Source organism: Neophocaena asiaeorientalis, unplaced genomic scaffold, assembly GCF_003031525.2.
Source record: "Neophocaena asiaeorientalis asiaeorientalis breed wild unplaced genomic scaffold, Neophocaena_asiaeorientalis_V1.1 scaffold268, whole genome shotgun sequence".
In the NCBI taxonomy this organism is placed as follows: Eukaryota; Metazoa; Chordata; class Mammalia; order Artiodactyla; family Phocoenidae; genus Neophocaena; species Neophocaena asiaeorientalis.
Genome location: NW_020173979.1, coordinates 5,434,284 through 5,459,846, shown reverse-complemented (window position 1 = coordinate 5,459,846; position 25,563 = coordinate 5,434,284). Strand labels below are relative to the sequence as shown.

At 45.7% G+C, this 25,563-nt stretch overlaps 1 pseudogene; it reads left to right on the top strand.

Moving 5' to 3' along the window:
- The first annotated feature begins 2,034 nt into the window (after window positions 1-2,034).
- Window positions 2,035-25,563, top strand: part of LOC112405091 (dipeptidase 2-like) — a 65,027-nt pseudogene continuing 41,498 nt past the window's right edge.

Here is a 25,563-nt window from a genome sequence, read left to right as displayed (position 1 = left end):
ACTGCCTGGTTGGTGGCTACCGGGTCTACGGGGATGTTCCTTTGGCCCCGCCAGCAAAGGTGGAAGCAGAGAAGCCAGTCCCCAGACGTGCTCCCAAGAGAAAGCACGCTCCGGAAGAGTTGGACGAAGATCTCAGTTGCTCCAGACCCAAAATCTGGCGATTGTAGCAGGGTGCCAGGAGGCGGACCCCACAGAATCTTGCAGGTGAGCCATTCTGAAGAGAGGGCAATGGTTTAACTGCCTAAGGCAGCGAATGCCTCTTCCTGCAGTGACCCCCGCCCCCCCCGCCCCGCTACTGCCCACTGCCACAGATTAGAACCTGCGTCATTCTCTCTGAGCCTTCCTCAGCCAGGAGCCTCCTTCCACACTAAATGGCCATAAGCAAGGAGACTCAGAAACTGAGGTTTGAAATGAGTCTGCCCTGAACATCCCAGGGCTGAAGCTGGCCTGGAAGAAAACCTGACGTTCCTCTGCTCAATCCTCAGGGGCCCCTTTGTGAGCTTAAGAAAGTCAAGTCTGCACTCTGTGAGCCAAGGTGGATGCAGGAGCAGAGACAGGGTGCAGAGAAGCCTTAGCAGTCTACCACATGGGCTCCTGCCCTGAGCCATTGTCAGCGGCCACCACCACAAACCAGGGGGGAGCTGGGCTTTTTGAAACTGTAAGCAGAAATCTGTGGCTTCCCAAAGAGCCTCCTGCGTGGTGTCTCAGGAGGCAGGACAGAGAGACCCAGGAAGACCTGCTCCCTGAAGCAAGAACAGGATGGAGAGTCAAGTAGCACGCACCCTGCCCCGAGGTTCACATGCTCCTTTATTCCCAGCCCTTTCTGTCCCCAGTGGGGTCCCTTACTGCTCAATAAAATGTTTTTTCTGTAACATATTTCTAGGGTCGCCAGTGCTCAGACTTAGGTCACTACCCCTGTGCTAGGCACTCCTGCCACCTGGGGGGATCAGAGCAAAAACTTGAGAGGCTGGGGATGAAGGAGTTTGGGCACAGTCCCTAAAGCATCTCAGTGGTTGCTTCTCATCTTCTGTGAGAAGGCACATCCCCAGTGTGTGTGTGTGTGTGTGTGTGTGTGTGTGTGTGTGTGTGCGTGTGTGTGTGTTGGGGGGAGGGAGTCCCTAGAGGAGGCAGCTGGGGGAGGGCCTGAGGCTGGAAATGGGGAATGGCGTGCGGTCTCTGAGCAAGCACAGGCACTTAGCCCTTGAGGTTTCTGGGAAAGCTAGAGCCACAAGGGCCACGAGATAAGGCAAGTGTAGCAGCAGAACCCAGGTGCCAGGTCTTTCCTCAGAACCTATACTTCTCCACAAGGCCGGGCCTTCCATGCTCAGGTAGGAGGGATCCTGGCCAGAAGGTCAGCCAGCAGCTCTGGGAGGAAGGTTGCTGCGGTGGGGGCTCTGCTGCCATGGAAACGACTTCATTTCCTTCCACTCAAATAGCCTACTGACTGGGTTCCTGCTCTGTTGAGTAAAAAGGTTGCTGACCCTCCCCAGAAGGTTGTTCAGTTCACATCCCAAAAGTCCCTCTATTCAGGCCCTGGGGAGGTGTAGCAACTCCTGAGGGTGCTCTTTCCTGAGGCTGGCTGACAGAAGTGGGGGAGGTTCCTGATAGTTCCCAGGTGCTGGTTCAAGTCCCCAGAGAATGGTCATGCATGTTGGGGTGTCAAGTAGGTGCAGAGAGAAGGTCGGGGGCAGAGGGCCTCTTCCTGAATCCAGAGCTCACAAGGTTACCCCCCCCACACATTTGAAGAAACTATCTCTTCCCCCACACCAGTCCCCATGGGCCAGTACCGGGAAACCGGGAGCCCAGAGCACTTGTGGCCACAGGGACAACTCGCACACAGCCCTCGGGGTGGACGGGGCCGGCTGCAGGCAGATGGGGACGAGGTGTGCTCCCGGGAGGCCTCAGGCTGAAGGTGGACCTCTGAGAGAAGCACCCCAGCTTGGACAGGAAGTTTAGAGGCGGGGGAGAGCAACCTGGGGCGCCCCCTCGAAGCAGTGGGAGTGGGAAGAGGGGCGGGGGCGGAGGGAACCCGCGATGGGAGGCGAGTGGGCTCTCAGCAGAGGCCAGCTTAGCCCGCGGGAGCTGCCTCTGAGCAGGGGGCAGGAGGGCAGTGCCGCCCTGTGGCTGCCGGGCTTCGCGGATCGCGGCTCTCCGCACACGGGTCGCAGGGTCCTGTGACTCTGTATCCACTCCCTCACCCCGCCCCTTCGCGAGGCCGCGCCGCTGGGTGGCCTGTGTCGACGGGCAGAACCCCATCGCCCGCCCCTCTCAGACCCACCTCTGCCCGCTTGCCTGGCCCTGCGCAGCTTGCGGCCCGGGGGCCTCGAAGGTCCCCGTGCACTCAGCCAGCGGCCTCTGCTGTGTCTGCTGCTCCTGCTGGGTCTGCTGCTGTGGCTGGTAACCCGTGCAGACCACACTGGGCACCTCCAGCACCCCAAGTCCGCGGGAGCGCACACAGGCCCTGATGCGGGACTTCCCACTTGTGGACGGGTGGCTGCAGTATGTGTGGGGCTGCTGGGGGCCGGTGGGGGCCTAGCCTGGCCCTGGGCAGGGGAGGAGGTCCGGAGCATGCAGAGCTAGTGGGGAGGCTCCCTCACACCACCCCTGGATGTCCTCTCCATCATCTACAGATGCCCTTCCCCTTCTCTGTCATCCCCTCCCTGGTGGGAACCCCTCAGCCCAGGCCTCAGCTGCTCCTAGTATAGTCTGTGTGACAGTGTGAGGTGGGGGGCCCCCAGGCTGGCCCAGGCCAGGCAATGTGTCCTGCCTGATCCCAAGACCTAAGGAGCCCACCCGTTTGCCTTGACCTCTCTCCAGCCACAAGGACATGGCCCTGGTCCTGAGGCAGTTTTACCACAACGGGCTACAGGATGTTAATCTGCACAATTTCAGCCATGGCCAGACCAGCTTGGACAGGCTGAACGACGGTCTCGTGGGTGCCCAGGTACCAAAGGGACACACAAGGCACCACCGTGGCTGCTGGGGAATGTGGGGCCCTTTGGGGGCCTCAGAGACCACAGGTTAGTCACATTGGAACTAAGGTACCATAGTGACCTAGGAAGTGCCATGCCATGGATACTGGGGGCTACAGGGGTCACAGTGAGCCAACCTGACGGGCATCCGAGTACCACAGAGAAAGCAACGCATTACATGTGACTTCTGGGCACAGTGAGTGCTGTGCCAGCTGAGGAGGCTATAAGAAGCCCAAGGAGTTCCAAAGCCCAAACTAAGCCCTGGCCTTCCCTCAGTTCTGGTCAACCTACGTCCTGTGCCAGACCCACGAACGGGATGCTGTGCGCCTCACCCTGGAGCAAATTGACCTCATCCGCCTCATGTGTGCCTCCTATTCTGAGCTGGAGCTTGTGACCTCAGTTAAAGGTAGACGGGGCACTTCCCTGGTAGTCCAGAGGTTAAGACTCCACGCTTCCACCACAGGGGGCTCGGGTTTGATCCCCGGTGGGGGAACTAAGAGCCCTCAAGCTGTGTGGCACGGCCAAAAAAAAAAAGGTAAACAGATTGGTGGTGATAGGTGTTAGGGACTTCAGTAAGCTACCCTTGCCTCCGAAAATGATCATCTGACCTACCTGCCCCCAGCTCTCAACAATGCCTGGAAGTTGGCTTGCCTCATTGGTGTGGAGGGCGGCCACTCACTGGACAGTAGCCTCTCCATCTTGCGTACCTTCTATGCGCTGGGTGTGCATACGTGACACTCACCCACACCTGCAACACGCCCTGGTGAGCACAGTGCAGATGGTGAGGGCCCAGTGAGGCAGGGATCTGCCCAAGATCACGCTGGGGACCAAAGCAAGTTTACCCCTGGGATCCGGCCCTGAACCCGGGGTGGGGAATGGAGGTTTGCAGAACAAAACTGAATCCCCAGAAGGGCCCTGCTACTGCCAAGCACAGCCCAGTTTGGGTCCCTCCTCTTGCACCAGGGAGTTGCAGGTGTAGATGGTTTGACAGAACCTCTTTCTAGGCTCTTGTAGCCAAGTCATGGCCACCAGTCAGACTGCCTCCTGGCCATCCTGCAGGGCACAGAGCTCAGCAAAGGGTATCCACCCCTTCTACAGCAATGTCAGTCGGCTGACCAGCTTTGGCGAGGTAAGGACCCAGGTTCCATACCCTGCCCCACGTGAATGTACAGTCCCGCCTGTTCCCTACAGATAAATGCACACAAGATAAATGCAGCCCTGATGCCCTCTCCGCATCCTGTCCCTGCAGAAGGTGGTGGCAGAAATGTACCGCCTGGGCATGATGGTGGACTTGTCCAATGTCTCAGATGCTGTAACACAGTGAGCCCTAGAAGTGTCACAGGCACCTGTCATCTTCTCCCACTCAGCTGCCCGGGGTGTGTGCAAGAACACTTGGAATGTTCCTGATGATATCCTGCAGCTTCTGGTGAGACTGCCCTGGCCCTCAAACCTAAAGCAAGAGGTTCAAACCAGGAGCCCTTGAACCTGAGCCTCTTCTCCCTCAATTTCCTCAAACCCCAGGTTAAATATCTTCTGCCCCCAAAACCCACGATCCACAGCCCCTGAACTCTTGCACCCTAGGTGGGGGTCTAGGCGGTAAGATACTCCTCCAAACCCGGAAACCCAGGGCCAAGACACCACCCAGACCGGGGCTGCGGCTCCTCCATTCACACAAACCCAGAGAGGAGACGACTCTGATCTCAAAGCCAGAGCTGAACACCTTCCTCACAGGGGCCGAGAGCGTGAACAGGCAGGTGGCTGTGCTGGGGGCCAAGCTGACTGTCCACCAGTCTGCCCCTGCAGAAGAAGAACGGTGGCATCGTGATGGTGTCCTTGTCCGTGCGGGTGCTGCAGTGCAACCCGTTAGCCAACGTGTCTACTGTGGCAGGTGAGCCTCACCCTGGGCTCTCTGAAAACTCTGATTTGGAGCTGAAGCTGGGTCCAAATTTGGGGAGGACTTCAGAAGAGCCCCAGGGGTTTGACCCACCTATTGGCAATAGGTACAGCTCCCCAAAACCCAATAATGGATGGTACACAGCACCTTGGTGCCACGTGGAACTGGAGCCACGGAATCAAAACTGTGATACTGATGGGTATCAGGGAGGCTGTCAGACACAGAGCCCGGGTGCTGCCCATCTGTGCCTCTACAGGGGCTCCTAAAGCACACTGCCCCTACCTCTGGCCAAGGGACTGGACAGCTCCTTAGGTCTCTGGGGTCTTCTTCAGCAGTACTCTTGTTCCTCTCTCATCCTCCACACCCGAGGAAAGGAGCCCCCACAGGTTCTCAAGGAGACTGGGAGGCAGGGTGAATCTTGGGTGGGAAATGGCCCAAACAGGGTGCTCTGGGGTCCACTCCAAATCTGAAGTCCAGTCTAGAGCCAGCTGGGATCACTTCAGATCAAACCTCAGGGCCCTCTAGTTGGTATCTCGGTGCCAGGCCATGAAGGAACTGGCCTGTTTGACCTACAGGCTGAAAAAAGGGGAATCAGCAGAGGCCAGTCATCACCCCCACCCCTGCCCTGGAAGCCCCACACTGCTGACTTTCCATTCTTCAGATCACTTCGACCACATCAGGGCAGTCATTGGATGCAAGTTCATTGGGATTGGTGGAGATTATGACGGGGCTGGCCGGTGAGTGCTTCCCCGTGGCTTGTCTCGGGCTGGCTGGGCAGCAATGGGGCTTTCACAGCCACTGTGCCCACCACACTGTGGTCCTCATGGCCTTGACCATAGCCTCAGGTGTGCTGGTCCAACTGGTATCTCCCCTCCCCCAGGGTCTGCTACCTGGGCTCTCCTGTCTGTTTGGCCCTACTCTAAGTCATCATATTTGTCTCAAACACCACAGAGAGCTCATCTGCCCACATCTGTGCCCATCCAGTGCCAGCAGACCCACGGCCTCTGAGCAGACTCTTAGCAAGGTCTGCGCTGGGCTGACCATCTTCTCTGCCTGCAGTTGGGCCTGTGCATGCAGGGGGGTCAACCCATTTCTTAAAAAGCTTTTCTTCTCTTTATAAATGGAGGCAAAAATTGCATTCAGTGAAAGGCATAGATCTTAACAGTACAATTTGATGACTTTGGGTGAATAGTCGAGGCGCTTTGGGGGCCTTCCTCTGAAGGATGAAGAGCAGGAGTGAATCATCTACTCTCTCCAAGTCTCCATTTTCCATATCTGACCAGGGCTGCGGTTCAGTGGACCCTGGACACATAGGGCTTTGGTTCTGACTCAGGACCAGGGGACAGGTCTGAGGCCCAAGAGCTGGCTGGCTGGCGGCCACACAAGTTCCCACAGGGCCTGGAGGACATGTCCATATACACAGTACTGATAGAGGAGTTGTTGGGGCATGGCTGGAGTGAGGAAGAGCTCTGGGGTGTGCTTTGAGGAAACGTGCGGCGGGTCTTCAGACAGGTGGAACAGGTATGCTGGGCTGGGCAAAAGAGTAGCTCTGAGCAGGTGGTCCGAGCAGGTGTACGTGGGGGTGCTGTGAGAGGTGCTGCCCGCTGACTGCCGCCTCCTGGTACGGGAGGAGAACGAGGGACAGAGTCCCTTGGAGGATGAGTTCCCAGATGAGCAGCTGGGCAGCTCTTGCCGCTCCGTCCTCCCATATCTGCATCAGAGAGAGGATCTGGCTCCAGACCAGAAACTAACCAGAGCTGTGGTTTGTGGGAATCCCATTTTGTCACCTAAGTGGTCATTCTCAAAATCTTGCCCCCACATGGGCCCAGGCCCCACAGTTATTGCTGCCTTCCCAGTCCTCATTGTTTGGCTCTGGTGATCCAGTTAATCCTGCCAGATGTTACTTTGGCAGCCACAGATACCCCACAAAGTTTCCTTGCATGCGAGCACAAACATTTCCTGAAAATAAATGTTTTAGAAATGGAATCAGCACGAGTGTCCTTCTCCATGGTGGGGTCTGTGGTGCAGGCTCCCAATACTGGGGTTTGGTGGGGGACCCTGCAGTTTAGACACCAGATACTCAAGGAAGACCTGTTGGCAGTGGCCTGAGGAAACCCAGGTGGCTTGGCTCAGCACTGGAAGAAGACAGTGGGTGGCTCTGGCTGCAGGAGGGTGGACCTTACTCGGTTCCCTCTGGGTAGCTCACCTCAATCCACATCCTGACCCGCTGACTACCACCTGGGGATCTTTCAGGGAATTCTGGTTCACATGCCCAAGAAGAGAACATGCCTAGATCACAAATGATCTTTGTACCTATTTGGACAGAGCCCAGAATCCCAGGCTACTTAATGGGCCATGGACCTCCAATGGCTAGACACCTCCTTCCCTGTTCCTCAGGGACTTCCTCTCTCATCGGTTCAGGCTACTTAGATAACCACGCCATCTTCCCCCAGTTCATCAATGATAATAGCAACTGCACTAATTATATCCAAAATCGAGTAAATACATTGAGTTAATCATGAGAGGTAGGGCTTCCCTGGGGGCGCAGTGGTTAAGAATCCACCTGCCAATGCAGGGGACACGGGTTCGAGCCCTGGTCTGGGAAGATCCAACATGCCATGGAGCAACTAAGCCCGTACGCCACAACTACTGAGCCCACGTGCCGCAACTACTGAAGCCCGGGTGCCTAGAGCCGGTGCTCCGCAACAGGAGAAGCCACCACAATGAGAAGCCTGCGCACCGCAACGAAGAGGAGCCCCCACTCACCGCAGCTAGAGAAAGCCCATGTGCAGCAACGAAGACCCAACACAGCCAAAAATAAACAAATAAATAAAATTTAAAAAGAAAAGAGATACAATACAGTATTGTTAACCATAGTTGCCATGCTGTACATTACATTCCAGAATGTATTTGTCTTGTAACTGGAAGTTTGTATCCTCTGACCACCTTCACCCATTTCCCCCCAACCTCATCCCCATAGGTTAATATTTTAAATAGAGAAGCCCAGATAAGCTTCAATGAGAAGATGACATCTGAGCAGAGATTTGACTTAGCCAAGGTGGTATCTAGTGGAAGAGTGCACAGGAGAGGAAAGGGCCAGTGCAAAGACCCTGGGGCAGGAGCTTGTCTGGTGTGTTAGAAGAACAGGAAGGAGGCCACTGTGGTTGCAGCACAGAAAGGAGAAGAGAGTAATGGAAGTCAGATACACAATGGATGGAGAGCAGTAAGCAGATAGGACACAGTAGTCAGACCCTGAATGGCCTTGTAGGACGCTCTGCGGTCTTTGTTAGCTCTTCACGATAGGAGCCAGTGAAGGGTTTTAAGGAGAGGAGTGGCATGACTGATCACATTCCCCATTGTCACGGTGACTGCTGTATGAAAAACAGACTGTGGGGGCCACGGCAGACACAGGCAGATCAGTTAGAGGGCTCTCCAGTCACCGACGTCAGAGATGATGGTGGCTCAGGACGGAGAGATAGTAGGGGAGGTGGTGAGAAGTGGTCACATTCTAAAAATATTCTGAAGGTAGAGCAACAGGAGTAAAACGAAGAAAATCAAAATCCCATGTCCCAGAGATAAGTGTTAATTTATTTATTCTAAGCAAACAAGGTCCTGTCTAAAAACCACAAAGCTTGCCCAGGATGCTCTTCTCAGAGGTACTAACTTTTTACTTCTCAGCCTACTCCGGCCTGGCCTCCCCCTCTGCCACTCTCCCCAAACTGCTCTGATTAAAGTCACCAATTACCTCGAAGTTGCTCAATCTACGAGACACTGACCTGTCCTCAATCTTGTTTTGCTAGCAGCACATGGCATGGTTGAGCCTCCCCTCTTCCTTGATCTCTCTCCTCCCTGGGTTCGTCGACCGCACACTCTCCCAGTTTTTCTCTCTACCCCTGCTTTTCAGTCCCTTTTGCTGGTTTCACCTCCTCCCCTCACATGTTGAGGCTGCTCCTTAGTCATGGGCCCTCTTCCCTTCTAATTTAACACATCCTCCCTCACAAATGTATTCACTCCCATGGTTTAAAATATTGGCCATGATCATCTCCAAAGGCATCCCAACCTCACACTAACTGCTCAAAACACATCCCCACTCGGATGTCTTAAGGGCATCTTCTACTCAACATGTAGAAAACAAAGCCTTGATCTTCCCTCCTAAGCCTTGTCCTCTGTCTCCAATTATTTATTCAACAGACACTTACTGAGCCCCTAAGATATGCCAAGCACTGGTAGGCACTAGAGATAAAATGATGAGGCAGGAGGGAAAGGTTCGATAGAACAGAGGGTTATAGAAAGGGAACTTACAAATATGTGTGAAATTAACACCACGTATGGTGCTATGAAGGAGCAGTTACATAAGGCTGTGGGAGTCTAGGTCAGCAGGGAAGAGACTGATGGGGGTTGAGGAGGGCCTCCCTTAAGAGATAATCTCTGGGGACTTCCCTGGTGGTGCAGTGGTTCAGAATCTGCCTGCCAGCACTATTTACAATAGCCAGGACATGGAAGCAACCTAAGTGTTCATTGACAGACGAATAGATAAAGAAGATGTGGCACATATACACAAAGGAATATTACTCAGCCATAAAAAGAAACGAAAGTGATTTATTTGTAGTGAGGTGGATGGACCCAGAGTCTGTCCTACAGAGTGAAGTAAGTCAGAAAGAGAAAAACAAATACCGTATGCTAACACATATATATGGAATCTAAAAAATAAAAATGGTTCTGAAGAACCTAGGGGCAGGACAGGAATAAAGACACAGACATAGAGAATGGACTTGAGGACACAGGGATAGGGAGGATAAGCTGGGAAGAAGTGAGTGTCACTGACATACATACACTACCAAATGTAAAATAGATAGCTAGTGGGAAGCAGTTGCATAGCACAGGGAGATCAGGTCAGTGCTGAGGGGTGGGATAGGGAGGGTGGGAGGGAGACGCAAGAGGGAGGGGATATGGGGATATATGTATACGTATAGCTGATTCACTTTGTTATACAGCAGCAACTAACACAACAATGTAAAGCAATTATACGCCAATAAAGATGTTAGAAAAAAGTAATAGTGTTGTGAAATAAAAAAGACATGGTAAGTGGCGGCATTTGGGAATTGTTTGTTGTATTACAATGAAACCTTCACGAACTGTAATTTGTTGGTTATGCCATATTTATGTATTTTTATTTTTACTATATGAAGTATCCTTCCAGAATATTTTAGCCAAGCCTGTAACAACATTCTGTGTGTGTGTTTGTGTGTGCATACATGCATGTGTGTATATGTATGGGGCGGGCGGGCAGGTTACAGGAAAGAGAAGTGTAGAGCTGACAGAGATAGGTCAATCCAGCAGATTTTTGCATTTCCCTTCTCTGACACCTTAGGAAAATCCATCCACATACACATTCCATGTGTTTCTGTTGGGACTGTCAATCCCAGTGTCAGTATACTCCTTGAAGTTTGATACAGACATACCAAGAGAAAGGAGTTCTCTCTCTTCCTTTGGATCCTAAGTTATTAAGATAAGATTAGGAGGTTACTAAATGCCATTTTTCTCACTATGTATAAAAACCTTGGCTGAGAATGTCTAGTGGGAACCAAAGCCAAGAGGTTAGAAAAAGAAAGAGCTACTTAACATCATTTGATAACCTGGATCAGACTGTGCCAGAAAGAGCTGCTTAACATCATTTGATAACCTGGATCAGACTGTGCCTGAAGCCCTTCTTTGGGTAATCTCAATAACATCATCCATTATTTTTTCTTTTGTATCTATGCCAATTTGAGCTGTTTCTGTCTCATGCTACCAAATGGATACCATCTACTTCAACTGAATCATCCAGTGGAGATATTTTTTCATTTCTAAATGGAGGCTTGGGTCAATAAAATGTACGGGATTCGTAAGAGATAACCAAAGCCCAACCCAAGAGTCTCTGACCCAAGCCTTACTCCATCTGGATAAAAATTCAGATTTTGGTTTCTTCGCATGGGACTTTCTCAAACACTCTTGTTTCTCACAGAGTTTGCACTCACTCCTGGGCTAATATGGGGTGACCTTCCAGCCCAATCAAGCTCTGCCCCCAGGTCCCTACACCAATATCAGCCCACTTGGAGATGCAGGAGGGGGCAGTGGAGCAATCAGAGACCCAGTTGGCAGGCTTGAGAGAACCCTTCCTAGCCCCTGTACCTCATCAAACTTCACAGTGTACTGAGTTGATTTATGAGAAAAGGTTATTAAAGCATGTAAGAGCTCCTGCTGGAGAGAAAATTATCTGTATAAACAAAGTGTTATTACAGGAATCGGGGAGGCCACATGTGGGAAAGGTCATTAAAATAAGGAAAAACTGGCATATCAATCCCTTCTAAATCACTGATCTCGCATGAGAGAAGTTAAATATCTCTATATCTCACATGTTTCTTTTTGATCATTAGTCCTTCCAGCTCAGAAGGGGACATTCTCAGATGCTAAATTGCTAAGTACTTTAAATTAGGGGGAACTTCTAAGACGTAAGTTGTGAAGTTGGATTTTTGAAGGAGGGCTCAATTAGAGACTGCGTAGTAATACAAAGCAGGCACTTGAATCTCTAGAGTGTTATTTTCTCTCCTACAAATGAAAGACTAATTTTTTTCCTTTGCTTCATTTGACAAGATTTGATATTTTCCATTCTTTCTCCTAACAAGGGGGAATGCACAACAGTCACCCTGTATACGGTGGTGTAATTCACAGAAATGATTTTCAGGCTTTGGGTTAAGAAAACAAATCCCCTTAGTAGATTAGTGTGTATTAAAAAAAAAAAATTCGAGTTAGGGCCAGATTCCTCCCATGGAAATCATATTAGTAAACAGTTGGTTCCATTAAGCTGTTTTACTCGAGTTTGGCTCTCTGAGCCAGATTCCTTTGTTCTTAACAAGGGGTTTTGACAGCCCAGCTCAGACTACTGATCTATATTCTTCAAGCGAGTAAGCAATATAATGAGCCTTTGATTTCCCTTTTAGTCATTCTCTGGAACTTTAATTCTGGAGTTTAGAGACAATGATATTATATCTAAATGTTATCAAAAGTTTTGTTTGCAATGTATAATTAGGTGCAATTAAGTGGTGGTGTAAAGATATTATGATGGCATTTTAGTCAGGGGCCCTAGCACTACTTGAATTCTTGCCTTAGGTACACCACTACTTCTTTTATAATGTGTCCAAGGGAGATACTAAACAAAGGAGGCAAAATACAGGGCCTTTGACCCCCAAACACCAAAGCAGAATTCAAGCACCCTGGGCTCAAATCCATAGAGAGCTCCTGTAGCCATGTGAGGCAGGTTTAAATGGACTAGAAGCAAGTAGAAAGGCTATTATTCTGTCTCAACAAAGCCCGACAAATTTGAGTGCTTATCTCTGCAAAGTTTTCAGTGCCTAAGCCTGAACTGGGAATTCTTAGGATCTAGTGGTAAAGAAGCGTCCAAAGAGAGATGTCTGGACTTTCATCCAGTGTAGCAGTACCAGGCCAATATACCACCCCAAAGGAGAAGAGATGAATTTTTAAATCACGTAGCGACTCCAACCAAAGTGGCCCCTTTTTGCAGGTGGAGGAAAGTGGCTATCATGAAAAAGAGGAGTCAAAGAGCTCTTCTCCATTCTTAGAAACCAAATGTGAAAATTTTTCATACCCCAGCATCGTGTATGTTAACATATGTCTACTTGGCTCATTTAGGAGATCCTTTATCTCAATTGCATTAGTGTGGTCTTTTATATAATGCTAGACATAATTAGTCATCCAACATAATGAGTTTGAACTGAATTGTGATTTGTACTAGAGTCCCCATAGTTACACTCAAAGTCCTCCAAATTTATTTAAAAGCATTCATGCTATGAACATCTATTATTTTGCTGTCTGTCATCTTTTTATCTTTCTTCTGGTAGCTATATCCTAATTTCCCCACCTTCAATCCAGGTGCTTCTCGTGGCGTTGACTCTACCTTTAACTCAAGAATGGGATGAATGACCCAGACCTGGCCAAAGTCCTGCATCCTGATGGTACCAATAATCCAATCAAAGATGAGCACATGGGGGCTTCCCTGGTGGTGCAGTGGTTAAGAATCCGCCTGCCAATGCAGGGTACACGGGTTCGAGCCCTGGTCCGGGAAGATCCCACATGCCGCGGAGCAAGTAAGCCTGTGTGCCACAACTACTTAAGACCGAGCGTCTAGAGCCCGTGCTCCGCAACAAGAGAAGCCACCGCAGTGAGAAGCCCACACACCGCACAGCAACAAAGACCCAACGCAACCAAAAATAATTAAAAAAAAAAAAAAAGATGAGCACATGGGCTGATACAGTCCCATCAGAGTGGACCCCAGAATGTTTTTTGGAAATGCTAGGATAAAGACGCTCGCTCTTTTTCGCTGGATTTCAGTGTTGAAGCATGCAGTTCCAAGAGCTGATGACAGTCATCTTTCAAGCATGAGACGGAAGCCAGCAAGAATGGAGACAACATTAAGGCAACATAGCTGAGAAATGTACAGAGAAAAAGTAAATTCTGGAGACATCATTTGAGCCCTGGATCAAGTCATATCTGAGGCTGGTATGTCTTTGAATTACTTGATTTACAAGAGCCAATAAATTCTTTTCCATGTGTAAGCCAGTTTGGGTTGAATTTTTATCTTTTGTAGACTTAAAAAATGCCATAAATGATACACATATGTGCGTTTCATAAAAATTAACCAGGATAAAATAACACTAAAGGATAAAGATAATTCTAAAAACCCACACACTAATAATAAAAATTAGATCTAAAATGTTTGAGTACCTACGATAGGCCAGACATTATTACAACTTCATTTTACGTTTAACTCATTTAATTCTAACAACAAATCCATTAAGTAGGTGTTATTATTTTTGCCCTTTTACATATGGAAAATGTGACACAAAGAGGTCAAGAAACCTGCCCAAGGTCACTTAGTGGTAAGATGGGGCTCAAATACTAACCCGGGCAATCTGAACCCAGAGCTTGTGTGCATAACTGCTACATTCTACTGCTAGGATCTCCCAAAACATACTTTCAATGCTCATCACCTATAAAGGCATCTGCTTGAGAGATCAGGGTCATTTTATGGTGTAAAGTCAAAAAGTGGCCTTAAGGTAAATATGAAGAGCCTCAAATAAAGATATATATATATTTAATCTGCAATATAACTGGAGCCCACAGAACAATTTCCATGTTAAGGTACTTCCATGTTAGGTACTTCCATGTTAAGAGAATGGCCTTAAGCATCAGTCTTTTCAGTCATGGGCCCAGCAACAGGTGTTTTGAGGTATCTCTCTCTCTCTCTCTCTCTCTCTCTCTCTCTCTCCGTGGAATGGCCAGTGGGGAAGGGGCAGAAATCAGGATATGGGGCAATGGGGTACAAAAACTAAGGTTTCAAGTTCTAGTCGGCTTCACATTCTAAGGGGTCCCTTCCTGTGGCTGTGTGTTCCAGCAGGGCCAGGGGTGAGAGCCAAGAGAAGTCAGATATACTACTGAGAACCTCAGTAATCAGTTCATGGACAGCAGGCTCTCAATCCTTGTTATGGGCTGAATTGTGTCACCTTCCAAATATGACATGTGGAAGCCCTAACCCCCAGTACTTCAGAAAGTACCTGCATTTGGAGACAGGACCTTTAAAATGGTAATTAAGTTAAAACGAAACTGGTAGCGTGGGCTCGAATCCAATTTGATGAGTGTCCCAATTAGAAGAGGAGATTAGGACACACAGAGAGACACTAAGGACACACACACAGAGAAAAAGGACCATGTGAGAGAACACAGCAAGAAGACAGCCATCTGCAAGCCAAGGAGAGAGGCCTCAGAAGAAACCAAACCTGCAACACCTTGATCTTGGCTTTCTAGCCTCCAGAACTGTGGGAAATATAAATTTCTGTTGTTTAAGCCACTCCTTCTGTGGTATTTTGTTATGACAATCCTAGCAAACTAAGACAGTCTCTAAGAGTTCAGGGTAAAGATGTATTCAGGGACACTCCATAGATGGCAGCACTAAATCTACCTGGGGAGAGTTTATTAAAAGCTAGGTGAATGCCATGGTTCCCCACCACATGGAGAACTAGAATGCTGAACAGAATGACTAGGTAAAAGCAAAATTGTAGGTTCAGACCAATGGGCAGTGTTTGACGGGCACTGGATCAGATACCCAGATTACAATCCTAGCTCTGCTACTAACCAGCTGTGTGACCTTGTGTATGTCTTTAACCATACTGAGCCTGAGTTTCTTCATCTGTGAGGGTCCCTATCTCATGGATGTGTCAAGGATTAAATTAAGAGAGAATATATGAAAAACATGTAGTGCAGTTACAAAACCATGGTAGGTACTTAATAAATGGAAGTCATTTGGTAACCGCGATTTGGTGATGCTGCATGCCTAGGGTTCACTCCAGTTAGAACCTACGGCTTCCAGCCTGACTCACGCATAGCTCATGGCTGGCAGGGCCAAGTCTTCTGGCCATTTGCCTGCCTTGGTGGAGATTAACTTCCCTGCTGGGTTGTGCTGGCAGAGCAGAAGTTCAAGGCCCATAGCTGAACAGACTGAGACGCCAGAGCTAAGATTTTTCCCCATGCCCTCACACATAGATAGTAAATCTATCCAACAGGGTCATCTTAGAACAAAAAAGGACAACACCAGGCATGGATTCCAGCATCCTGTTTAGCACCCCCTTCAAAGCACTCTGACCCTCTAGACCTCCCTTGAACACTAGTGGGAAAAAGCTTCAGATGAGGAAATTCCAGGAATAGTATGCAAAGAAAGGGTCATCTTTTGATATGTGGGTGTCATTTGCCTAAAAAAGCAGCTCTTGAATAATCAAAAACACACCAAAGCGTAAGCAGTAAGTTAGGTCTACATATCCAAAATGCCCAGACCACCGCTACATTGAAATTGAAGACTTTTTAAAGTCAGTTATGACTCTAAGAAAAAGGAATTTTACAAAAATGGAGGCTAGATTTTAAAAACACTTCTTGAGACTCGGTCACAATCAGGAAATATCTTTTCTTAAGATATTTCCAACAAGGATGACTTTGTTTTCTTTCTCTGCTCAATAAGATACCCATTTACAATGCCAAACCATTATAACAAGAGCGAACCTGTTATGACAAATATTGTTGCCCCAGCCAATGGTCCACTCATTTCAAAATGTATTTAATAAACATTTCCAGAACCACCAAGAATGGAAAAACTATGAATGCTATTTCCTGTTGAAGGGTCTGGAGCAAGCCTAATGGGAGAACCACACAGTGTCGGGGATCTCTGGTGTTGGAACTAGTGGAGTGTTTACTCAAAGCACCTCGAGGGAGCATGGCTGGAAATGGGTAGGGGAGGAGGAACCAGAATCATGGGGAAGTCAAAACAGTCACCAGGAAAATGACTTCAGATGTTAAAATAGAAGGGTGAGTCAAGGACAGAAATTGGAAGGTAAGTAACAGTCTTAGCAGATATGAAATTAAAGCGGAAGTTGGGGAGAAACGTGAAGTCAGAACTGGGGCTGTGAACCTTGAATCCTGGCTTTCTTTGTGGGGTTACATAAATAAAGAGTACAGGGCTGGACATCAACTGAAATCTATTTCCCGACACACATTTTTGGAAAAATCTGGTCTATGGAAGAAGACACAAGTACTAAATTATTGCATAGAACCATCAAAAAGTATTCTGATATGCCGAATTTCCATAAAAGTGAAGAAAATTTTATTTTTAGTATTTATGCCTACAGTTAATATTACTGCAAAATTTCAGTCCTAAAACTTGCAACTAACTGACAAATTTAAAAACAGAGTAAGCACAAACCAGAGGTTGCAAATTGGGTATCTGTGGGCTGTCTAGTTGTGTTTGCGTTGCACAGAATTTTCAAAAATGAACGAATTGTTACCATGGTGGAACTTCCATTCCCTGGCCTTCTACCTTATATTTTCATGTGTGTGTGACGGTGGCAGCAGGGGGGACTTCCACTCTACTTGTCTCTGAGCTCTCTCCCTGATGGGTAGGAGGTTTGGCCTGACAGTCATTGGTCCTCATTTCTTAATTGGGTAGAGTTACTCTATTAACAATCTGAGAGCACTATCATCCCTCTTTTTTTCACCCTTTCTCCCCTGACAAGGCAGTTCTGCATACCCAAGTTTTCTTCTGAGGAGAGTGGTAATTAGAAAATACAGGTTACAGATTTTAGCCTTGTTCTTCCATCAACTTTATCAGTAATAATGTTGACATCTTGATCTCTGGCTGTCTTAACCCTGTGTCATTACTCAACTGGCAGTGAATTCAAGAGGAGGGGGTTGTTATTAATTGGGCCCCACAAACTCCAAGAGGTTGCCAACATATAAACGTGGGGAAATTTCATATAAAGATCTAGGTTTCTGACTTTTGTTGAAAAATGGAAGGTCTGGCAAGACTGGGACCATACTGCACATTGTATGCACTGGCTGAAGCTGAGGAATGGATGCCACCTTTAGATGGGGCATGAATGCTCCAATTTGCCACAGTCCCTGCCACTCCATACCATCTCACGCTCAGGCATTTAACTTAGCCATCTTGTCCTGGCATGTAAGTTTGTAATTTCCTACTATAATCTTACAGATTTCTTTCTTTATATAATATTGACTTTTTCTCAGTTAGCAGAATCCTGATTATTGGAAAGAATGATTAATAAATATTTTGAAAAACATTGGTGTGGAGAAACCTGTATCTGTAAGTCTAATTGTAAAGCTAAGTGTTGTGGCATTCTGGTTCCTAACCTAGAACACCTACAGATCTCTGTTATTTCACTCCACACACTTCCAGTGCAACATAGACCTAGATCAACAATCTTTTTCCTAATTTTAGATGAGACTGCAGGTCAGAAAAACCCTATTTAAGCCCTATAGCAAAGAAAATCCTCCATCTCTAGCTTGTATTTTGTTTACAGACATTGTAGGGTTGTCTCTCTCTGGCAAAAGCAAAGTAGACGTTTGGAAAAATTATTGAACTAGTTCAAGCAAAATACATGTCAAATGAGCCAGGTAATTTCCAGAAAAGCCAATGCTTTCTCTGAATTAGAGTACTTGGAGAATTGCCCCAACCACCTGTACTGCTTAGCTCATGGAGACTGAGACTGTGTTTTCACAACTAAAATAACCTTAGTTGAACCAGCCATGGAGGCCCATCTCAAAAACAGAATTTTGCTTCATCACTGTGGATCAAATTACTTTTAACATAATCAGCTGTGGGGACAGTAAAACACATTAATTTGATTGTCCTGAAGCAATTTAATCATGCTACACAGATATGACTAACATTATACTTATTCCCAATTTCATTTCATAAGATAGCAAAATGACGAGTCAATCAACCAGTTGTCTAACACAGATGATAATAACAGTTGGTTTGATATTTTTATTTAATTGACTGCAAGTTTGAAATTCTTTTAGATACAGGCTAAGATTTAGCTCCATTAATTATTTTTTCCTATCTGGAACTTAGCTTTATTCCTCTTCACATATTCTGTTTGGATGACTTCTAGATAAAGCTAAATTCCTCCACTCGCTTTCTCTCTGTGGGCTCTTGCCTATGTCTTTTCTGTTTGAAAATAAAGTCTATTCTGGCTTAATCTTCTGAAAATATTTGACATTAATTTTTTTGAAAGGTAAGTGCCTCCTAACTATCCATTAGTGTTTCTTACCTGGAATCCTGGCCACTCTGATATTGTTCACTTCAGAAAATAAATACAAAGTAAGTATGACTCCAGATTTAAATCCAGGAACTTGAACAAGTACTACAGACTGGAGTGTTTGGCTTCATTTCTTGCTGTGAGTCAGAACCAGGAGGTTCCCATTAAGGTGTATATGAACTGTGTTACTCCATGCAGAATTTGTCTATAACGTAATGTCGTAAGGTTGCCAAGCTCTTCAAACAACCTCATGGGCCAATATTCAAAACATATCAGTATCTCATCAGGGCCTTCGTTTGTAAAAAGCTTTACATTCTACTCAGGAAGTTATAGTTACACAGATATTTTGTTTTACGGTCAAGTAAAACCCGTTTTAAATAAGTTTACTTCCATTGTATTAGTACCTCTCAGGTTGTCACATTCATCTGGAATGAGTTGCCATAAAAAGAGGAAATCAATGCACAGAATTATGCATGGAGTGTGCTTTGATATAGTTCAAAGAAATAGGAGGGGCATTTTCAGGGAAAATTTGTGCTACACTCCCATGATTATTCAAAGCTAGGGAAAAATCCCTCAAACTAAGTCACTTGGCAGGACAAAAACTGTTCAAATAAGCTCATAATGTGAGGGAAAAAAAGCAACAAATATTCTCTTTTCAGCTTCAAACCCCTCTCTTTTCCTCTTGCTCCTCTCCTTTAAATGAATCCCTAAAGACTTTTAGGCAAATATATTTTGAAAAAGTGCTGAATCCCCAAAGATTTAGTAGTTGAAGAAAAGAGTTCACTGCTAATCCCCCTCCCACATCTCCTCCTTATTCTTCAAAAACCACTTCTTCAAATGATAACTTGTGAAGATGTCCCTCATCATTAGGTCATCTCTCGCCCTAGTATGTCACCACTTTCAAAGATAAATGACCTGGTAAGAGGATGAAACGTATTGAGGTTCAAAAGCTCCCGTGGACTGATGGTCCCAGCACTATGGCTGGAAGATTTCTTTTCTTGTCTTTCTAAACCTGGTATTCTGTGCTGAAAGGGCAATGATTATTTCATCAGCTCCAGAAGTGAGACATGAACAATGGGGGCTAATAGAAATTGGAACCAGAAGATATAATCATGTGTTTTCTAGGGAAAAAAAAATCAGAGAAACAAACTGAAAAAGACACTCTAATGGCATAAAACAAAGAATTAACAGTGGTCTATTAAACCTTAAAAGAGTGTATAACGGAGGGGCCTTGAATAAGGAGTCAGATGTTCTCCACTGTCACTGAGAAAAATCAAATAAAATAGCACTGAAATATACCAGGAAAAGAAAAGGTAATATACTAAGCAAAACTCCATGACAGGGTAAGCATCTTCTTCCAATAGGTCTTTAAAACTGAAATAGTAATAACAATAACCATAATAATTTCTTTCTCTAAGCAAGGGAGTGAATGAAATTTCTAGAAGAATCTGTGCATCATGTTCCCTGTTCTCCCTCTACTCTTCCAACCTATTTCATGAAGTCTAACAGGTGACAAATGGGTATGTCCTTCTGTGTTGCTCCTATCAAACATTGCCATGTATTGTCTCTTTTTTAAATTTTTATTGGAGTATAGTTGATTTACAATGTTGTATTAGTTTCAGGTGTATAGCAAAGTGATTCAGTTATCCATATACATATATCCACTCTTTTTAAGATTCTTTTGCCATATAGGCCATTACAGAGTATTAAGTAGAGTTCCCTGTGCTATACAGTAGGTCCTTATTAGTTACCTATTTTATATGCAGTAGTGTGTATATGTCAATCCCAATCTCCCAATTTATCCTTCCCCCGCACCGCTTTATCCCCTGGTAACCATAAGTTTGTCTTCTACATCTGTAACTCTATTTCTGTTTTGTAGATAAGTTCATTTGTACCCTCTTTTTTTTTAGATTCCACATATAAGCAACATCATATGATACTTGTCTTTCTGTCTGACTTCACTCAGTATGACAATCTCTAGGTCCATCCATGTTGCTGCAAATGGCATTATTTTGTTCTTTTTTATGGCTGAGTAATATTCCATTGCATATATGTACCACATCTTCTTTATCCATTCCTCTGTTCTTGGACATGCTTCCACGTCCTGGCTACTGTAAACAGTGCTGCAATGAACATTGGGGTGCATGTATCTTTTTGAATTATGGTTTTGTCTGTTTTTACATGCCTATTTCTTCTACTAGTTTGTAAGCTCCTTCTCCTTAAGGCAAGAACAGTTGTCCTACTCAACTATGGAGACATGTGTTATGAGAGGTTCCGGTTTTAAAGTCAACATGAAAGGCAAAAATACTATATAGTCAAACCATCCTTGGAAATCTCTTAGAAAAGGGCAACTTGGAGATCATTTTTCATTAAGTACAACATGGCCAAGTTTCCTCTGGTTTTGGAGTGTATCACTACATCCTTTATTTGCATGAAGCCTTACGTTCTACTGTTTTTTGGTTGACCACCAGTTGGCTTGCAATTAGGACCCATATTACTTGAGAAATATAAACACTAGACTCTCATTCAGTGTTACAAGATTTCTCAACCATGAGAAGCACACAAAATCTGATACTGAATGAAGAAAGAGAACATTCATGTCTCTCATCTCATGGTCACTGTAGTCTGGACTCTATCAGGAAAACAGAAGCCATGCTAGGTGTTTCAGAGAGAGATGATTTAATACAGGGGATCAGTTACACAGGATTAGAAGGCAGAAAGAGGGGGAAAGGTTGCTAAGGTTACCCTGATATTAGTAGTTTGCGAAGCACCTACCACTCTTAGGGCTGGAGGTGTAAAAGAGCAGAAATGGTGTTACCGGAACCTGGGAGCTTGCAGGGAGTGGCTCCACAGAGCAGATGCTCAGACCCCCAAGATGTCACTGCTCAGGTGGTGCTGGGACCTCTGATGGGGACAACACATGATTGCTACTTGGCCTCTGATAGGAGTTCAAAGAGGAAGTATGGCACAGTTGCTACTGGCACCTCTGAAGGGGCCGCAGTAGAACTGATGCTAGATATGCTGAGATAAGCTGGAGGCTGCAGTCCTACATGAATGCTACCAATGAAGGGAAGCTGAATAGAACTGAAAACAAGAATATTCCTCCTGCTTTCTTATGAACTTCTAATCTCCTGCCAATGCCTCCAGTCAGAACCTAACCAGAAGCCAGCCAGCAAAGAAGTCTGGAGAATGCAGTTTGCATAGTCCCAGACCCAGTGTCTTAGAGCAGAAGGTAAAAGCCTGGGCTTAAGGTTGATAGGCAGTAGGAAAAATTAATCTGAGGCACAAATTCATCGAGTGGAGTAACAGGAAGAATTTTCTTTCATTTTCTTTTATCACAGTTGCATTCCAATAAGTTAAATGTATGCATGATGCAAATTCACTTTTTCTTGTAATCCCACAGTTCATTAGCCCAATATCTTACTTCTAGTGTGTGATCAATGTACATATTGAATGGATACATGAACGTCTTTTTGTCCTTTTAGTGCTGAGAGGATCTTCTCCAATAATTAGTCTTGTTTAACTGCCACTGAAAAATGAGTCTAGAGAAAATATACAGGAACCTAAGGGCAAACTCTGCCGTAGTTCACTGACATTGTAAATGTACCTATGCAAACAGTTCAAATGGTTTCCATCCCTGGTGAGATCTCTAACTCTCCACGTCCAATTCACTATCGAAAAACTCTCTTCTGCAGCCACATTTGCACAGTTTAAGAGTGACACCCAGTGGCTTATAATTTAATCACATACTATAATGCATCTGGAAATCTAATCAGTTCTTGATTATCAATGTAAATAGAAAGGTGCATAATATATAAAATATATAAAACTGTAAACAGAAAATGAAACTTAAAACCATTAGATTTATTTTGATAGATTTTAGAAGTAGATTTGCCTACCTAGTTGTCGAGACCACAGATTCAAGTTTGTTTGCAATTTTCCTTTCCTGAGCACATGTCTGTCACAATTCTGGTGCTATCTGCTAAAGGCCTGAGCTGATGGATGGGCTGAGAAGGAAACTGGGAACAAAAAGGACTGGGACTGGGGGTGTTAAACATTGAGCAGTTCTAGACCTGATTCCCAAGGCCAGAAGTTCAATATTTGGGGCTCCAAAGGGTATGGAAAACTCAGCCTAGATCCAGGTTGAATTAATATCTACAGGTATCCAGGAGGGCAGTAAAGATTGTCTGAACAGGGTTCCAGGCAGGGGCAATATTTAGAGCTGGGCAGGCTCTTCAGTTGTGGGCCCAGGGGATTAGGCTACTCAAGGAGGAGTCCCAGCCAGCAGTTGCTTCAGGGAGCCTGGGATCAGCAAAATGTCAGGGCAGCAACTGAGCTGCCCCAAGATCAGAAAGGTGCTCCATTCTCAGTGACATGCTGCAGAAAGCTGAAGGTGACTTTTATTTGTGGCTTGGGAAGTCAATCTCATTCTAGTATAGACAATCAAAAAAAAAAGGAAAAAAAAGCAGAAACGCCATATATGCTTTAATTTCTCCTTTTTCAATAACTCCATCATAAAAATAGGAATAGAAATCTTTTCATCTCTGTTTAGATGGATTTTTGCCTGAAAAATACTACCAATTCAGAATTCACAGTCACTGAATATGTTCTCCTGCTTGAAGGAATTTGGCCTACACAAGCTCCTTCCCTATTTAATAATATTTCCCAGAGGTAACCCAACAAAAACAATGTATTTACTCATAAATATGCAGCAGTGAGTTCAAAGGAAACCTCAGTGGTAGCTGTAGTTAGAATTATTCTGACGTCTCTTTGATTCAGCTTGACGTGGCAGCAGGGTGCTAATAGTGAGTCATGAATATGATTAGTATAGCTCACAATGTCAATATATAGCAAGAGATTGGTTGTGGCTTCCTTCTATGTAATCATATCCCACAGAGAAATGGGGATATGATATTTTTATGACTATGGAGTATAAAAGAAATCTGTTCCCACAAAGCTTACCTATCACATCAAAAGGGTAAGCAGAGGGGCTTCTCTGGTGGCGCAGTGGTTGAGAGTCCGCCTGCCGATGCAGGGGACACGGGTTCGTGCCCCGGTCCGGGAGGATCCCACATGCCGCGGAGCGGCTGGGCCCGTGAGCCATGGCCGCTGAGCCTGTGCGTCCTCCGCAACGGGAGAGGCCACAACAGTGAGAGGCCCGCGTACCGCAAAAAAAAAAAAAAAAAAGGATAAGCAGAGTTAACCCCTCCTATGGAAACTCCCATGCATTTAAAATATACATATATGGAAACTGAAAGGCAGAGCTATGAAAATTCATAGATGCTTACAACCTCAAAATGGTCTTTTCCTCAGTGAGAATGCACTGTCACGATGACAAAGAGGATGGTGATAATCGCGATTTTACCTTTTATCAGGATACTTTCTCATTCCTGTGGAAAATGGGAGCTGTCAGCAATCAGATGGAAATAATTTCAAGTCCAGCCTCTTAATGATAATGTTTTAATTATCAGAGAAAAAGGACCAAGTCTGAAACTTAAATAGGAAGCTAGGGGATGTACATAATTCACATTTTTCAATTAATCTGGCCTAACAGTGGCTGCTTGGCCAAGAGAGTAAAAGGTAGATAATTCAATGAGGATAGAAACTTATTTATTAGTGTTTTGTCTAGTGTTTTTTTTTCAAAAAACGTTTTCTAGAAGGTTAGATTTTAATAGGAAACAGATTGCACATCTCAAATCTAATAATCAATAAATGGAAAAATGTTCAATTACCCTCTCTAGTTTATTGTCCATAGCAAGTCTGCCTCTGTGTTTGTTTATTTAACCTTGGGCATTCTCCTACCAAAAAAAAAAAAGACCACGTGAGATGGAGTAAATCTGGGAAATGCTCCAGAACTCGAAATGCTTTTGTGGCTTATTCTGCTTTGGCAGATCTGGTGATAACAGAAGGCACTGTTTTCAGGAGACCCCTCAATTCCATTAGCTCCATCTCCACCGAGGCTCACGTTTGACTGCAGCTCACTTTACTAAACAGCTCACTAGCAGACTCCCCCTTCATGGGGGAAGACCTGCCCTCCTGGTCCCCCAGATCACATGGATGGGGAAGAATTTCAAGGGAGAGTCTCATAAGAATCTGGAAAGAGGTCAGAGTTATCTTTCAGGAATTGACTTTAACTCAGAGATAAGACTTTTGTATTAATGTCTGTCTTCACAGAGAATGAGAAAGGTCATTACATAAACAGGCAATGGAGAAATAAAATTTTTAAAGAAGTGTGTATCTGACTGAGGGAGTTGTATAGTGTACATAAAAAAAAAAAAGGGTGGCTTATAACTGAATTCTCTTAAACACAATATTTAGACTTTCTACCATCAGTTTACCTGAGGTACAAGGAATAAAATGCAATATCTACTATTTATTGAAATCCTAATAGAGCACAGATTGTGTTGAGGTATAAGCAGAAAGAGTATTTGTCAGGAAAGCAGCATACAATTCTACCAAAAAATACAACCTATAATCTCAGATACTGTCTTCTCTGAAAATAATCACAGAGTAGAGCACTTATAAAAATGTCCTTTGCTCATCCGCGTGTGGACCTCTCATGTAGTTCCCAAGAGAAAGAAGCATTCATATTAAACATGATCCTATACTCTCTGTATCATATCCTCTGCTCACTCTATGCTCAAGGGTACTCAGAAGTGAACCCTTGCTTGCATTTCCAGTAAATCAAGGCAAAGATACCTGACTACTTAGAAATCCAGCTCTCTGGACCCAGTTAAGGCACCCGTATAAATGAGACACTTAACATAAACATGTGACCTTGAACAAATGACATCTGTGTTGAGTGTTCAATATTGTTCAGAAAGTGAATGTGCTGGGCTTCCCCGGTGGCGCAGTGGTTGAGAGTCCGCCTGCCGATGCAGGGGACGTGGGTTCGTGCCCAGGTCTGGGAAGATCCCACATGTTGCGGAGCGGCTGGGCCCGTGGGCCATGGCCACTGAGCCTGCGCATCCGGAGCCTGTGCTCCGCAACGGGAGAGGCCACGGCAGTGAGAGGCCTGTGTACCACAAAAAAATAAAAA